Source organism: Clarias gariepinus, chromosome 18, assembly GCF_024256425.1.
Source record: "Clarias gariepinus isolate MV-2021 ecotype Netherlands chromosome 18, CGAR_prim_01v2, whole genome shotgun sequence".
NCBI classification, from domain to species: domain Eukaryota; kingdom Metazoa; phylum Chordata; class Actinopteri; order Siluriformes; family Clariidae; genus Clarias; species Clarias gariepinus.
This window is the reverse complement of record NC_071117.1, coordinates 261760-280676: the sequence shown is the minus strand read 5'-3', so window position 1 is coordinate 280676 and position 18917 is coordinate 261760. Positions and strand designations below refer to the sequence as shown.

General features: G+C 41.8%; 1 pseudogene; it reads left to right on the top strand.

The window, feature by feature from the left end:
- The first annotated feature begins 1465 nt into the window (after positions 1-1465).
- On the top strand, positions 1466-18871 carry LOC128506929 (uncharacterized; annotated as a pseudogene).
- The last annotated feature ends 46 nt before the right edge of the window (positions 18872-18917 follow it).

Here is an 18917-nt window from a genome sequence, read left to right as displayed (position 1 = left end):
CTTTCAACAATTGTCATTGTCGCAAAGCAGCTTGACACAGTCAAAGGAATTATTAAATTCTGTATGGAATGTAAGTGTGCATGAATCAAGATGAGCAGATTGTCCCTGGTAAGCAAGCCGCGGGCGACAGTGGCAAGGAACAATCTCCCTGAGATGGTAAAAGGAAGAAACCTTGAGAGGAACCAGACTCAACAGGGAACCCATCCTCATTTGGGTGAAACAGAAAGCAGGAAGTGATCTGCATTTATACATTGTGTTAGATGGCAGGCAGTTCAGCTATAACAGTTGATGTTAATTGATGTAAATATGGAGTCCAGGTAGTTATTAGAGACAATTGCAATCTTGAACTATCGAGCAACCGCAGCCAAGTCAAGTCCTCAGAGAAACAGCTGTCAACAGCAGTTGAGACCAGAACCGTCTTTATGGTAGAGTGAAACCATCCCCAGACACCGGACGCTTTCCAAAGAGACACACAGGGCATCCATGCGACGAGATCTCCAACCAGAAGTGGGGCACCAGGATGGGTCAGACAGGTCCGAAGGGCAGAGGGAGTCTGGAACACTGGCAGCTCAGGAACGACATGTGTAGCTTAACAGAGAGAGAAAAGAGAGAGAGGGGGAGAGAGAGGGGGGGGAGAACAAAAGAGGGGAGAGCAGAAGAGGAGAGATAACAGTTAGGTATGGTCGCAGTCACATAATGTATAATTCGATTGTATATTTAGTGTAGAGTGCAAGCAGAGACTCCGGCAGGACTAACTATAACAGGATAACTAAAAGGGAGAGCCAGAAGGAAACACAGACATGAGGGCTCCCTGAGATGTAAAGGAAACAATCATTCTAGCTGAATGCGGTCCTGTGACTAGAACTTCTGTCTTATCAGGATTAAGCAGAAAGACATTAATTAGCATCCAATCTCTTATGTCCTGAGCACACATTGCACAAATTTAGTAAGCTGATTTTTCTCATCTGGTTTTGCTGAGACATATAACTGTGTGTCGTCAGCCTAACAATGAAAACTAATACCATGTTTACGGATTATGTTGCCAAGAGGAAGCATGTATAGGGAAAAAAGCAGTGGGCCTAAAACCGAACCTTGTGGAACATCAAATTTCACTTGAGAGCATGCAGAATAATCACCATTTAAGTTTACATACTGATAACAATTGGTCAAATAGGATCTGAGCCAGGAGAGGGCTGTACTCTTAATTCCTACTACATTTTCCAATCTGTGAAGAAGAATCCCATGATCAATGGTGTCAAACGCTGCACTGAGGTCGAGTAAAACAAGCATAGTTACACAACCCTGATCAGAGGCCAATAGGAGGTCATTTACTACTTTAACGAGTGCTGCTTCTATGCTGTGATGAGGCCTTAATCCTGACTGATAAGCAGTTGAGTATAGTAGTAAAAGATGGTCTCTGGATTTTGTTTGGGAGAATCGCTGCATCACTGTCCCTTTGCTTTCCATGTTTGTTTTCATCCTTCACACTCCTGCCATCGGAAAAAAGTTACAGAAGCATTCGGGTACACACGTCCAGGCTGTACGTCCGCCTCAGATCAACTCAACTACCTCAAAACATTGGGACTGGACTGATTAATCAACACAACCGCAAACGGATTGATCGACCAAACTATTGTACACACCAACTTGTAAATGTGCTTTTGCACAATATTCATTACTTGATCTTTTTTGCACTAACTATTTTATTCCTTGCTGCTACTTACGGAACGTTTACTTTTTACCGTTTCTCCTCGCACTACCTCAACTCATTACCTCAACACCACAGAGTATTGTAATGTCATGTTTGTCGCACTGGCACTTTGTCGCTCTTGTTTGCACATTTGCACGTGCACTTTATGTTGTCTCTTCTTTGTAAAAACTTAGATAGTTCCCAGCTAGTCAGCTAAATAGGTCTCTTAGTTAGCTAGTTAGTTTTCCTGTTAATTTATGTTGTAAATTTATGTTGAATGTAGGACCTTGGTCCTGGACAAATGTTGTTTCGTTTCACTGTGTACTAACTTTATATGGTTGAAGTGACAATAAAGCCGACTTGACTTGACTTGACTTGACTTGACCTGGTGTGAACAGAATGTGTGACATGCATATTTTGTCCGGCAGGGGGCAGTATTAGGCTTGCTGTCCAGTGAGCAGAAGGCACAGTTCATCTTGCAGCCAGATTCAGGAGTGTTGGGAAATGAGTCTGTGTTTAGAGAGGTGTTCAGCAATATGGTGGCATCTTTAGATCTAATCCAACTTGGCAGCTTCTTCACAGCCTTCAACCAGACTTCAAAACAAGTGAGGATCTCTGTAGTCCACATCCAGGACACATTTTCTTTTGGATGCCACACATTTATTTTGTGCACAAGAATTATTAAAGTCCACATGTGTTCAGGCTGTTTACCCATATTGCTGTGTGTTTACAGATGAACTCGAGCATTTCTACAGCAATTTCCGAAATCATCCTTAATGTGACACTTTTGAATCTGGCACCAGACTTCCAAAGTTTCAGCCCAGAAGAATTTGCCCTGTGGTTCCAGACCTACCTTTCCTTCTTTCTTCCTGTGATTGGTCCAAACACCCTGTCAGTCATCCCCATGAACATCAGCGGTGACTCCTACAGAGAGATGTGAGCTCCTCAACATGCACACACAGATCTATTCTATCTATTTTATTTGCAATTCATCATGATTTTTCTGTTGTTGTGTTCACAGAGTGATAGGACTTGATAATGTGTACAGTCACCTCACCAATACACAGTCCAACACTGTCTTCAATCACACACTAGACTATCTCCAGTACCAGTCGAGTCAAGGTGTGTGTGTGTGTGTGTGTGTGTGTGTGTGTGTGTGTGTGTGTGTTTGTTTGTTTTAAGTATGCATGCTCCAGCTTGTGTATTTGCTGACTTCGGCTATTTCTGTGTGCGGGCAGTGATCAGGAGATGCAATTGAATGTCATGCATTCACTGGTCTGGTGTTATCAGTCTAAAGTCTTTGTAGACATTTATTTATTCATGCATTTATTTTATTTGTGGCATATTTTGCTTCGCAGGCCTGAGATATTACAGCAGTGGGAGCTTCTTCATGTTCCTGAACCAGTTCTTCCGCAGTTTTGGATTCCCTAACCTGAAGGATTTCCTGTCTCTGATCCCAGCTGATCGACAGGCAGAGGTATCTCTGATCTATCGTACCGGTCCGATTGGTTAATTGCTCAGTAAAAGTTTTACGTTGCTGTCAGTAAGTTGCCCAAGTCCCCCTATGTAATGAGTGCATTGTCTCTGATCTGTGTCCTTAAGATTTTGGACTCCATCTCTGTGGAAGAACTCAGTGAGTTCTTGAACAGGCCAGATGCAGTCACTGATGGGGCTGAGCTCTGCACGCTCCTCAACAACTACAATATGACCAATCAGTACCTAGAAAGGGTATACCAGGGGTTATTTTATCCCCGTTTTAGTCCATGTGGATTTCCTGCCTTTATTTACTCTTGATTGACCTGATTGATGGAGCAATCCATGTTTCTCTCTACAGGAACCCGTTTTGTCCTCAGCTTTGGCCAGCCTCACGTTGGCCTGTGTCTGGCCTCAGGCTCTCAGGGCCTCTTCTCCAGCGGATGTAGAACAGTGGTTTGATTTCACACTGGTTAACTACCTTCCCTACCTCACCTTCCAACTCATCAGCTCCACCCAGCTCAGTGAGGCCTCCTGTCTATCATACAGGAAACTGTAAGTCTTTGTTGGATGAAGCATTACATAAGGATCTCAGCATCAACACTTCCCCCTGTCTGTTGGCTAAAATACTCTTGTAAAACCTGTATTAACGTGACCTCTGTTTATGTGTGTCTCATCAGGGTGTCTGTCCTTGGAAAAAACTACAACTTTTCTGCGACTAATTTTGCTCCAGCTGATGTGTACAGCTCTATAAGAGCATATCTGACCAACAATGGTAAGCATAATTAGAATAAGAATAATCTCTCTTTTGTCTCTCTGTACTGAATGATACTGAACACTCATTTCTTATATTTGTGGGCCTCATAACTATAGCATAACTATGTGAATGTGTATGATGCAGATGGCAGGCCCCGCTGCTTTAACTCCTCAGATCCTCTTCTGAACTCCACTGCATGGTTTGCTGACAACATTGGATTCTTTATCACTTTCATCAGTCTCTCTGATCTGCATTCATTCCTATCAGGAAACATGGTAACATACACACACACAACCTCACACACCCATACCTAGATATCTGTAGGTATTCATGTTGGACATTTAGACATTTATACAAGTGATTGCTTCGGATCATCTTCATATACGGTATCTGTAAACTGTATTAAACAACACACACCCATTTTGTGTGTGTTTGGTATTGTGTCCTTCAGACAAGTGTGTTGCTGGAGAACTCAGAAAATCTTCAGCTGTTCAACAACTCTGGAATATCAGCCATAGTCCTCGAATACTACACAACAGAGTTATACACCCAGAATCCTGACTTCAGCCCACTCAGGTAACACACTACACTCAACACTACACACCAAGCTACTTATTTGATTTGTTTCTCTGTGCTGGCATTTATGAAAGTTGGTTTGTGTTCTCATAGATTGCCAGCTGGACTGCTGTGTCATTCTCCATCGTCCATGTTTGATGATCTTGGAGATTCAGATGTCCAGACCATCCTGAGGAGCATCAACAACTACTGCACAGCAATTACTCCAGAGGTGATGAATCAATAAGACCCTGTCCGTTCACCAGTCAATTATTCCGTAGTAGCGTGACTGACCTATAATTCTCTTCTCCCTTCAGGTCACAGCTGTGCTGGTGGCAAAGGTCCCCAACATATCTGCGTCCACCATTCAATCTTTGGGCAGCCAGTGTGTGGGCCTGACTGTGGGCCAGATAAGCTCCGCCCCCTCCAATGCTATAATCAGCTCTCTGTCCACACTCAGTAACATCAGTGGCTGGGACCAGGGCCAAGTGAACGCCCTCATCCAGAGCATCATTAATGCAGGCTTTAATGTAAGTGTACACTGCACACCTGGCAGCAATGTCGATCTACGTTACTGAAAGCAAGACCATGTATATTTACAGCGATTTCCACCTGTACATAACACAATTCTCTTGCTGTTCAAACATTTACCATCTCCTCCCTTATTGCATTTAAAAACCAAAAAAGTAAGGCTCTGTTTTTGTTTTTGGTTTGCCTCACAGGTCAGCAGTGCCTCCTCTCTGGTGTCCCTGGGAACACTCATCAGTGGTGTTCCTTCTGCAACCATCTCCAACATCCCATATTCTGAGATTCTGTCTCTATCCCAGAATCCAACATTCATCAATAACATTCTATCAGCTCCAACTGTTCTGCAAGAGACATTCGTCCAGAAGGTATGCGCTCTTTCTCTTTTCCTATTCACCATGGATGTTTTACAGACATCTTGAAGTCCTGTCCAAACTGCAGAGAGATGGGGAAGCATGTAGAACTTAAACAGTCTGGGGAGACTATCAGAAAATGCCGACAATATTAAAGATTAATTCAATTTCCAGCAAATATAGTTTTAGACAAGACTGAAAAAAATGTAAAGAAACTGAAATATTGAAAAAAAATGTAAAGGTCTTCGACACTGTCTTCCAGATAATCTCTGTAGACCAAACTGAAGCGATAGCGAATGTTCCAGGGGGACTGGTGATGTATATCCCACTTGTTCTACTGACATCTCTGAGCTCTGAAGACATTTCACTCATCAACACCCAGAGCTGGAGTCATAAACAGGTAACTGAACAGACCCACATTGCTGGAGACATGTCAATCCCTATAGAGTAACACAGTATGACTGTGATCACAGCTCTTACACATATCTGAAGTCCTGTCTAGTTTGGATGTCGGAGTATCGGTACACATCGGTAGAGATCTTTCTTTGATTATTTTTCTCCAGGCTGTGATGTTGTTTGGTGCAGTGGCCAGTGCCAGTGATAATCCAGAAGAGTGAGTTACAATCACACACACACACACACACACACACACACACACACACACACACACACACACACACACACACAAAGGTTTTTTCACTTAAATCACATGGTTAAATACCATTGGGTGAGCAAGGCAGATAATGCTTACTGCAAGTTTCTGATGCAGCGCAGTAAAATGTGTTTTCCTTCATCAGTTTGTGTATATCTGTGTGTGACTATGTGTGTTCCCCCCACAGTCTGTCAGTATCAGTACTACAAGGGTTCTCCTGTAGCGCAGTCCAGACTCTTCCACTGCAGAAAACCCAAGACCTAGTGAGAGCCTGTAGACCACGTGCAGGCAGAGACAAGGTCCTCCTGGAAGAGGCTCAGGTACATACACTCATACACTGTATTTGTTTACATTCTGCACATGGTCTGGAACAGCGCAATAAGTTGAGACTTAAACCTTCGAGGCTACATGAGATCCCGCACAAACTCGTTGTGTTCTGTGTTTCAGCTGGTCTGCATGTACAACTTTGTAAAAGATGATCCATCTTTTAGCTTTACTGATGTCCCCTCTGATTTGCTTCTGTACTACAGGTATGTAAGACAGTCACATACACATGTAGCAGGTCGTTGATGCGTACTGTATATATTGAATAACGTACTGTATAAGGGAAGAAGACAGCTTTACTTCTTTTGATTACTCCTCTGTGTACCAAAACGCACACTTCCCCTGCATTCAAACGTAAACATTTCAAGCATCACAGAATATGGTCATATCTTCTCTCTAATGCGTGTCTTTGTTTTGTAGCTATGAGAATATACAGAAGGAGACCTGCCAGTCATATTTCACTGCCCTGGGCCGTGCAGATTTTTCCATTCTTTCCTCTGTCCTTGACAAACAGACCATCCTGTTCAACGCTGCAAAGGACTGCCTGGTAAAAGATACACAGTAACATGTTCATAGACCAACACACTCAATATTAACACATTATTGTTATGTAAAGAAGACAAACTGGATAGGAACTCCACTGCCATCTCTCCTTAACATATCCATGCTTCACTGGTATGTCACCTGGATCAGCCAACAATTAACAACAACTTTCCATTCTCCATCCTATTTCCAGCTGTTTTCACTTCATCATTACTAATGCCCTGAATTTCCAACCCCGCTTCATCCACCCTTCTCTCTCTGGGGCATCCAACACACTCTCGTTTTTACTTCCTCAATTTTTTTTTTGCAGAGCTCAGTTCATCTGGCCAATTAGTAGAAATTCTAGCTTACTTCTTATTCCTGTTTGTCGAACCGCTTCCACATCTGAGGCATCTGTCTCACGTCTTCTCTGAATTTTACACAACAGTCTTCTTCTTTTGGCTTCCACCATTATAATCTATCTTTCCCTTATGGTTTGTAAATCTGTAGGATATATCTGGTGTGAGTCTGACCAGGGATCAGGTGGCGATGCTGGGGAATATGGCTTGCACACTGGACGCCTCCTACATCCAGAACTCTGACCCTCTCATTTTGGAGAACCTAAAGAACTGTGGAGATCTATCTGACTCCCAGATAACTGCTGTACTGTCACTGCTCCTCAGTGGAAACACTGCTTATGGGTAAGACAGAGCTTGAAGAAAACAACTTTTCTGAACCTTCGTTACAATACATTTTTTAAATAAATCATTTTTGTATTATACTGTACATGAATAAGATCTCACAAACATTGATATTTTAATCAGCAATCCGTCAACGTGGAACGAGCAGACAGTGCATCAACTTGGCATCCTGGCTGTCTACTTCACATCAGACCTCTGCGACAAACTTAGCTTTGTATGTAAACATGTTCAGTTTTCATTTGGTGAAAAATGCTTTATTTGTTTATGGAATGTTAGATAAGTTTTACTCATTTACCCTACTGTCTGTGCTTATTGTTGCAGAATGTAAAGAGGGAGATCCTGTCAGTCCTGAGAGAGCAGAAGATCCCGATCAAGATCCTAAGGACATTCTTTACGAAATGCAACTCAGAAGATGCAACAGGTAACAGTATTCACAGTGTAAAGCACACTGAGATAGAGAGATATAGTTTCAGATTCTCTCCGTCCGTGACTGACTTCCTGTTCTGTGTGTAACAGTGAGCGACATCTCAGCGGTGACGATTTCAGATCCGTCGTTCCCTTTCGGCTTTAATTCCACCCAGTTTGATCTGTATCTGGACATCTCCGTCCTGCAGTACAACCTGGCAGCCATCACTGAGAAAGTGGTGGACATCAGCCTCCAGACTGTCATTCTGAAAAAGTTAAACCAGGTCAGCAGCACTGAATGCTGGAGTCTTTCACACTACAGGAAACAAGAGATTGTTTGTGTCATTTCAGTTATAGGATTCTGACCTTTCTGACAGAGTTGGGTTAAATGTGATATTGGGAGCTTGTTTGTTGTCCAAGTGTACTTCTGCCAAAACTGGGTTGTTTTTGCATTGAGAGTTGAAATTTTGTCTTTGCGTGTATGTTGCATTTCCCCAATTTGGATAGTGTGTGTTAATTGCTGATTTTGTGTCCATATGTAGATTTACCCATCAGGCCTTGATGATGGTGTGCTGCAGCTTCTGGGCTCCACTTCTCGTGTGGCCACTACAGATGACATCAGCAAGTGGAACATTAACATGATTGACACACTCTACTCTTTAATGGACCCGAACAATGGACCCTGGGACCCACACATGGTAAAGTGTGTGTGTGTGTGTGTGTGTGTGTGTGTGTGTGTGTGTGTGTGTGTGTGTGAGAGAGAGAGAGGATCTGTGATCCTACAGATCCTCATTTTCAGTGCTCAGACACTGATGTGCTTGCTACAAGAATAATGTTTGTGTGTTTTGTAGAGTCAAGCACTGATTATGAGGTATTTGAGCACGGAGGATCACTATCTGGAAAGTGCGGAAATTAACGCAATCGGTTCCAACATCTGTACTTTAAACGTCAGTGTACTGCAAACCATCACTGCTGAGAGCCTAAAGTAAGTACACCCTCGTAGGCACACCCTTCCATAAACATTGATGAACAAATGAAAGAAATTTAAGAATAAAATGAGTACAGTAGTTCTCACCTAGATTTTTTCATTATGCAGGACGGTCCTGTCTCCAGATCTGTCGTCATGTTCTATTGAACAAAAATCTGTTCTGTACATCATCGCCAACTCTTCATTCAGCAATGAACACAGCAATACCCTGACATTCTACCAACTCATAAGACCTTACTTGGGTAAAGCACACATCCACATTACAGACAGTATTACAGACAAGCAAAGACATAAATTAGTTTTTTTTTTTTTTAAACAGCAGTATTGGAAATGAATTGAAAGAATTCACATGAATGCACACACACACACACACACACACACACACACACAAAGAACTGGATTCTTTAAGAATTTTTTCTATCTATGTGTGTGTAGGTGGAGCTCCTCTGGAGGATATACAAGCTCTTTCTACCCAGAATATCATCATGGACATCACCACATTTATCAGTCTAAACCCTGCTGTTCTCAAGGTATAAAACATAAAATGAACAGAGGTTTGAGTTATTATACAGAGGTATCTTGGCATATACTGTAAATTTTATACATTCTGGAGGCGAGTTCTTAAGGTAAAATTAAGTATTTTCCCATTGCAAATAACGGAAATGCAAATAATCCATTCCAGCCACCAAAAATGTACCAATATTCCCAATTTGGTCATATTTTTGCATCTAAAAACAAGCAGAAAATTTAAAAAAGACATTGAAATAAAACCAAATATGAAATGAATAGACAATAAATCTCAGTTAATCTTAATTTTGTAATTTCTTTTGGCACCAGCTGCTTCAAAAACAAAACTGAAAGTGGTTCCCTTTTCTTCTTACTGCCATTCCTGCTAACATTCTTCGGGAGCGTGGTGCTATGTATTTATTAAATCCTGCAAAAAATGCAATAAACTAGGGCTGCAACTAACGATTATTTTGATAATCGATTAGTTGGGCGATTATGTTTTCGATTAATCGATTAATCGGATAAAACCTAACCGCTTCTTTAATTTGATATTTCGCTTATAACTATTTAAAAAAAAAAATCAGGGTGTTATTTATGTATAAACATAAACTTTTAAAAATGCAAAAGCCACATAAAGAGTTTAATAATCTTTAATTTTGACATTTTAAACCTTAAATGAAATGTAGTATATAATATATACAGTGTATATATATAAATATATATATATATATATATATATATATATATATATATATATATATATATACTCAACAAGAATATAAACGCAACACCCTTGTTTCTGCTCCGATTTTTTATGAGATGGACTTAAAGATCTAAAATTAATTCCAGATACACAATATTCCCATTTCTCTCAAACATTGTTCACAAATCAGTCTAAATGTGTGATAGTGAGCGCTTCTGCTTTGCTGAGATAATCCATCCCACCTCACAGGTGTGCCACATCAAGATGCTGATCTGACATCATGAGTAGTGCACAGGTGTACCTTATACTGCCCACAATAAAAGGCCACCCTGAAATGTTGGAGAGAAATGGTAATATTGTGTAACTGGAATGAATTTTAGATCTTTAAGTCCATCTCATGAAAAATCGGAGCAGAAACAAAGGTGTTGCGTTTATATTTTTGTTGAGTGTATATAGTTTAAAAAATATACTAATATATTCAATTGATAAGATATAAACAGCTAAAATAATGTAATTTTGTATAATAAAATGATGTATGCATAAGTAAAACCACAGTAAATTACAAGTTAACTTTGTAGTGGACTATAAAAAAACTGTAGAAATGCAAAAATCTAATAGTCACAAATATACTGTTATTTGCATCGCTGAAAACCACAACAATCACTAAATGTAATATTCAGTTATTTGCAACGTGTAAATTAAACTAATCCGAAGTAGCGCCATTTAACTAATCACTATTGCTCATGAGGTGATTGCGCAATGTGATGCTAGCGAGTAGCACGTCAACAGATCGAGCGCGACTGTCCCGAAGTTAGCAACTTTTACACGATGAGATAGTTTTTACTGACCCTGCTGACGTTTCGCCATCCGTAACACCAACATGTTTTCTTTTTAAGGGTTCGTGCATGACATGCCGTGAAAGCTCTGTCTTGCATAGCGTGCAGGTTACCGTCTTCTTACAGGCGTTTAATGTAAATCGCTCCCATACCTCGGAGGACACGGGGCGCGCGCTTTTTCCTGCAGACGCTTCTGTAACCTCCATTGCGCGAGCGGCTGTGTATCTGTGCTTCTTGTGGTCGCGCGCCTCAGTGACGTAAGCAGCCCAACTAATCGATAACGGCATTCGTTGACAACGAATTTCATTATCGATAATTATCGATTTTATCGATTAGTTGTTGCAGCCCTACAATAAACCAACAAAAAAAAAATGTGTGAACTTGCTTCGCTTGGTTTTCCACTGATGCAAACAAGTTTGGAACGGCTCTCTGAAGTGCGCACAATGTAGCAGGCCCCCGATTCAGCTCGGTTCGGCTCGGTTCGGTCTCTTTTATGCCGAAAATGCTTGTTGTGCCGAGGCAAATTTCCTGCAAAATGTTTAGTTCTTAGGGCGAAAATACATGAGGCGGGGTGTTCGTATGCTAAGATATCACTGTATAAAGAAAGACTGTGGAGTAACTTGATGATGAACTGTTTTTGTGTGTGCCAGATGCTGAATGTGAGCACAGTAAGGGGTCTAATGGGGGTAAACATTGCGGAACTGCAGCTGTTTGAGAACTCATCAGTGGTTCAGTCCTGGGTGTCACAACAGAACCAGTCTGATCTGAATACACTGAATCTTGGCATCATCAACCACAACCCTTGTTTTGGTGTAGACAGGTGGGCAGTTTTACAGTATCAAGTGAAAAAGAATAAACTTTGTAGAAAATGTTTAAGTACAGTAGGTATGTACTATAATTCTTTTTCTCCACCCAGTCAACAACTTCATGGCGAGATTGCATCCGGAAATGTTTCTGCAGTGCTGTGCAATTTCAGCATTCCTGACTATGCCTGCTCATCAGTGAGTTCTCTAACAATAGAAATCACCTCTGCTCACGCTCAGTCCTGTTGTGTACAAAAGGAATTTTCTGTTTCTTTTCTTTCAAGGCTGTTGTTCTAACCTCTGATGATCTGGCCACACTGCTCACATGTGAACTATCAAGCAGCGTGATCTACTCCAAAGAAGCTTGGAGACGTTTCTTCCAGAATTTTGCTGGACCTTTGGATGAAGCATTGGACAGGTTTTCCATCATGGTATGACCATGTTATCAGTGCTGTGGTCAAAATGTACATTTGTGTCAAACAGTGCACTGAAGTTTATTCTCTTCCCTGTAGAACATCAGCAGCATTCAGTCTGACCCAAATATACTTGATGCCATCGGGGAGGTGATAATCAGTAACTTCAACACAGAACAGCTGATGAATGTCACATTTATCAGCAAGTGGTTCCAGGTCAGGCTAAGACCATTTTTGTCATCAGTGTCCACACACTTTCTCTCCAGCCTCAGTTCCAAGAACTTCAACTGCAAGAGCTACCAAGTTGTGTAAGGATGGACAGGGGAATTTCAGACTGCCACATGTGTACTTTAGGCCATGAATATGAAGTAATTCATGACAAAACCTGTTTTGTTTTCCTAAAACCTAGGGTGGAAGCTCTCAGTAGTCTAGAACCTTTCATGAATGAGGATCAGAAGCATTCAGTCTTCACTACCTTGATCTTTCCCTTTCTGTCAAGAGTTGACCTGCCAGGTACGTAGGCTACTTTAAAGTGCCCTTAAAAAGAAAGGTGACAGTCCCAACCATGGTTAAATTAAGATAATTGACTACCTAAAGAAAATGTCCCAAGAGCCATTAAGGAATGTTTTGATGAATGTATCTAATGGTCTCTGATCATTTTAGATCCTGGCTGTGTTTCCGACACTTCTGGCAGCAATGACTGGCTTAAAAATAACCTGAGGATTTTCTCCGTTTATGCCTCCTTGGAGGATCTCAGAATTCTGAACGCGAATTTCTCCAGCGTGAGTAACATCACAGTTGCAGTAACTGCTCGTTTCTCTTGAGGTCGCAGTTCAATTCAATTCAAATCAATTTTATTTGTATAGCACTTTCAACAATTGTCATTGTCGCAAAGCAGCTTGACACAATCAAAGGAATTATTAAATTCTGTATGGAATGTAAGTGTGCATGAATCAAGATGAGCAGATTGTCCCTGGTAAGCAAGCCGTGGGCGACAGTGGCAAGGAACAATCTCCCTAAGGTTGGTAAAAGGAAGAAACCTTGAGAGGAACCAGACTCAACAGGGAACCCATCCTCATTTGGGTGAAACAGAAAGCAGGAAGTGATCTGCATTTATACATTGTGTTAGATGGCAGGCAGTTCAGCTATAACAGTTGATGTTAATTGATGTAAATATGGAGTCCAGGTAGTTATTAGAGACAATTGCAATCTTGAACTATCGAGCAACCGCAGCCAAGTCAAGTCCTCAGAGAAACAGCTGTCAACAGCAGTTGAGACCAGAACCGTCTTTATGGTAGAGTGAAACCATCCCCAGACACCGGACGCTTTCCAAAGAGACACACAGGGCATCCATGCGACGAGATCTCCAACCAGAAGTGGGGCACCAGGATGGGTCAGACAGGTCCGAAGGGCAGAGGGAGTCTGGAACACTGGCAGCTCAGGAACGACATGTGTAGCTTAACAGAGAGAGAAATGGGAGAGAGAGGGGGAGAGAGAGAAGAGAGAGAGGGGGGGGAGAACAAAAGAGGGGAGAGCAGAAGAGGAGAGATAACAGTTAGGTATGGTCGCAGTCACATAATGTATAATTCGATTGTATATTTAGTGTAGAGTGCAAGCAGAGACTCCGGCAGGACTAACTATAACAGGATAACTAAAAGGGAGAGCCAGAAGGAAACACAGACATGAGGGCTCCCTGAGATGTAAAGGAAACAATCATTCTAGGTGAATGCGGTCCTGTGACTAGAACTTCTGTCTTATCAGGATTAAGCAGAAAGACATTAATTAGCATCCAATCTCTTATGTCCTGAGCACACATTGCACAAATTTAGTAAGCTGATTTTTCTCATCTGGTTTTGCTAAGACATATAACTGTGTGTCGTCAGCATTACAATGAAAACTAATACCATGTTTACGGATTATGTTGCCAAGAGGAAGCATGTATAGGGAAAAAAGCAGTGGGCCTAAAACCGAACCTTGTGGAACATCAAATTCCACTTGAGAGCATGCAGAATAATCACCATTTAAGTTTACATACTGATAACAATTGGTCAAATAGGATCTGAGCCAGGAGAGGGCTGTACTCTTAATTCCTACTACATTTTCCAATCTGTGAAGAAGAATCCCATGATCAATGGTGTCAAACGCTGCACTGAGGTCGAGTAAAACAAGCATAGTTACACAACCCTGATCAGAGGCCAATAGGAGGTCATTTACTACTTTAACGAGTGCTGCTTCTATGCTGTGATGAGGCCTTAATCCTGACTGATAAGCAGTTGAGTATAGTAGTAAAAGATGGTCTCTGGATTTTGTTTGGGAGAATCGCTGCATCACTGTCCCTTTGCTTTCCATGTTTGTTTTCATCCTTCACACTCCTGCCATCGGAAAAAAGTTACCGAAGCATTCGGGTACACACGTCCAGGCTGTACGTCCGCCTCAGATCAACTCAACTACCTCAAAACATTGGGACTGGACTGATTAATCAACACAACCGCAAACGGATTGATCAACCAAACTATTGTACACACCAACTTGTAAATGTGCTTTTGCACAATATTCATTACTTGATCTTTTTTGCACTAACTATTTTATTCCTTGCTGCTACTTACGGAACGTTTACTTTTAACCGTTTCTCCTCGCACTACCTCAACTCATTACCTTAACACCACAGAGTATTGTAATGTCATGTTTGTCGCACTGGCACTTTATGTTGTCTCTTCTTTGTAAAAACTTAGATAGTTCCCAGCTAGTCAGCTAAATAGGTCTCTTAGTTAGCTAGTTAGTTTTCCTGTTAATTTATGTTGTAAATTTATGTTGAATGTAGGACCTTGGTCCTGGACAAATGTTGTTTCGTTTCACTGTGTACTAACTTTATATGGTTGAAGTGACAATAAAGCCGACTTGACTTGACTTGACTTGACTTGACCTGGTGTGAACAGAATGTGTGACATGCATATTTTGTCCGGCAGGGGGCAGTATTAGGCTTGCTGTCCAGTGAGCAGAAGGCACAGTTCATCTTGCAGCCAGATTCAGGAGTGTTGGGAAATGAGTCTGTGTTTAGAGAGGTGTTCAGCAATATGGTGGCATCTTTAGATCTAATCCAACTTGGCAGCTTCTTCACAGCCTTCAACCAGACTTCAAAACAAGTGAGGATCTCTGTAGTCCACATCCAGGACACATTTTCTTTTGGATGCCACACATTTATTTTGTGCACAAGAATTATTAAAGTCCACATGTGTTCAGGCTGTTTACCCATATTGCTGTGTGTTTACAGATGAACTCGAGCATTTCCACAGCAATTTCCGAAATCATCCTTAATGTGACACTTTTGAATCTGGCACCAGACTTCCAAAGTTTCAGCCCAGAAGAATTTGCCCTGTGGTTCCAGACCTACCTTTCCTTCTTTCTTCCTGTGATTGGTCCAAACACCCTGTCAGTCATCCCCATGAACATCAGCGGTGACTCCTACAGAGAGATGTGAGCTCCTCAACATGCACACACAGATCTATTCTATCTATTTTATTTGCAATTCATCATGATTTTTCTGTTGTTGTGTTCACAGAGTGATAGGACTTGATAATGTGTACAGTCACCTCACCAATACACAGTCCAACACTGTCTTCAATCACACACTAGACTATCTCCAGTACCAGTCGAGTCAAGGTGTGTGTGTGTGTGTGTGTGTGTGTGTGTGTGTGTGTGTGTGTGTGTGTGTGTGTGTTTGTTTGTTTTAAGTATGCATGCTCCAGCTTGTGTATTTGCTGACTTCGGCTATTTCTGTGTGCGGGCAGTGATCAGGAGATGCAATTGAATGTCATGCATTCACTGGTCTGGTGTTATCAGTCTAAAGTCTTTGTAGACATTTATTTATTCATGCATTTATTTTATTTGTGGCATATTTTGCTTCGCAGGCCTGAGATATTACAGCAGTGGGAGCTTCTTCATGTTCCTGAACCAGTTCTTCCGCAGTTTTGGATTCCCTAACCTGAAGGATTTCCTGTCTCTGATCCCAGCTGATCGACAGGCAGAGGTATCTCTGATCTATCGTACCGGTCCGATTGGTTAATTGCTCAGTAAAAGTTTTACGTTGTTGTCAGTAAGTTGCCCAAGTCCCCCTATGTAATGAGTGCATTGTCTCTGATCTGTGTCCTTAAGATTTTGGACTCCATCTCTGTGGAAGAACTCAGTGAGTTCTTGAACAGGCCAGATGCAGTCACTGATGGGGCTGAGCTCTGCACGCTCCTCAACAACTACAATATGACCAATCAGTACCTAGAAAGGGTATACCAGGGGTTATTTTATCCCCGTTTTAGTCCATGTGGATTTCCTGCCTTTATTTACTCTTGATTGACCTGATTGATGGAGCAATCCATGTTTCTCTCTACAGGAACCCGTTTTGTCCTCAGCTTTGGCCAGCCTCACGTTGGCCTGTGTCTGGCCTCAGGCTCTCAGGGCCTCTTCTCCAGCGGATGTAGAACAGTGGTTTGATTTCACACTGGTTAACTACCTTCCCTACCTCACCTTCCAACTCATCAGCTCCACCCAGCTCAGTGAGGCCTCCTGTCTATCATACAGGAAACTGTAAGTCTTTGTTGGATGTAGCATTACATAAGGATCTCAGCATCAACACTTCCCTCTGTCTGTTGGCTAAAATACTCTTGTAAAACCTGTATTAACGTGACCTCTGTTCATGTGTGTCTCATCAGGGTGTCTGTCCTCGGAAAAAACTACAACTTTTCTGCGACTAATTTTGCTCCAGCTGATGTGTACAGCTCTATAAGAGCATATCTGACCAACAATGGTAAGCATAATTAGAATAAGAATAATCTCTCTTTTGTCTCTCTGTACTGAATGGTACTGAACACTCATTTCTTATATTTGTGGGCCTCATAACTATAGCATAACTATGTGAATGTGTATGATGCAGATGGCAGGCCCCGCTGCTTTAACTCCTCAGATCCTCTTCTGAACTCCACTGCATGGTTTGCTGACAACATTGGATTCTTTATCACTTTCATCAGTCTCTCTGATCTGCATTCATTCCTATCAGGAAACATGGTAACATACACACACACAACCTCACACACCCATACCTAGATATCTGTAGGTATTCATGTTGGACATTCAGACATTTATACAAGTGATTGCTTCGGATCATCTTCATATACGGTATCTGTAAACTGTATTAAACAACACACACCCATTTTGTGTGTGTTTGGTATTGTGTCCTTCAGACAAGTGTGTTGCTGGAGAACTCAGAAAATCTTCAGCTGTTCAACAACTCTGGAATATCAGCCATCGTCCTCGAATACTACACAACAGAGTTATACACCCAGAATCCTGACTTCAGCCCACTCCGGTAACACACTACACTCAACACTACACACCAAGCTACTTATTTGATTTGTTCCTCTGTGCTGGCATTTATGAAAGTTGGTTTGTGTTCTCATAGATTGCCAGCTGGACTGCTGTGTCATTCTCCATCGTCCATGTTTGATGATCTTGGAGATTCAGATGTCCAGACCATCCTGAGGAGCATCAACAACTACTGCACAGCAATTACTCCAGAGGTGATGAATCAATAAGACCCTGTCCGTTCACCAGTCAATTATTCCGTAGTAGCGTGACTGACCTATAATCCTCTTCTCCCTTCAGGTCACAGCTGTGCTGGTGGCAAAGGTCCCCAACATATCTGCGTCCACCATTCAATCTTTGGGCAGCCAGTGTGTGGGCCTGACTGTGGGCCAGATAAGCTCCGCCCCCTCCAATGCTATAATCAGCTCTCTGTCCACACTCAGTAACATCAGTGGCTGGGACCAGGGCCAAGTGAACGCCCTCATCCAGAGCATCATTAATGCAGGCTTTAATGTAAGTGTACACTGCACACCTGGCAGCAATGTCGATCTACGTTACTGAAAGCAAGACCATGTATATTTACAGCGATTTCCACCTGTACATAACACAATTCTCTTGCTGTTCAAACATTTACCATCTCCTCCCTTATTGCATTTAAAAACCAAAAAAGTAAGGCTCTGTTTTTGTTTTTGGTTTGCCTTACAGGTCAGCAGTGCCTCCTCTCTGGTGTCCCTGGGAACACTCATCAGTGGTGTTCCTTCTGCAACCATCTCCAACATCCCATATTCTGAGATTGTGTCTCTATCCCAGAATCCAACATTCATCAATAACATTCTATCAGCTCCAACTATTCTGCAAGAGACATTCGTCCAGAAGGTATGCGCTCTTTCTCTTTTCCTATTCACCATGGATGTTTTACAGACATCTTGAAGTCCTGTCCAAACTGCAGAGAGATGGGGAAGCATGTAGAACTTAAACAGTCTGGGGAGACTATCAGAAAATGCCGACAATATTAAAGATTAATTCAATTTCCAGCAAATATAGTTTTAGACAAGACTGAAAAAAATTTAAAGAAACTGAAATATTGAAAAAAAATGTAAAGGTCTTCGACACTGTCTTCCAGATAATCTCTGTAGACCAAACTGAAGCGATAGCGAATGTTCCAGGGAGACTGGTGATGTATATCCCACTTGTTCTACTGACATCTCTGAGCTCTGAAGACATTTCACTCATCAACACCCAGAGCTGGAGTCATAAACAGGTAACTGAACAGACCCACATTGCTGGAGACATGTCAATCCCTATAGAGTAACACAGTATGACTGTGATCACAGCTCTTACACATATCTGAAGTCCTG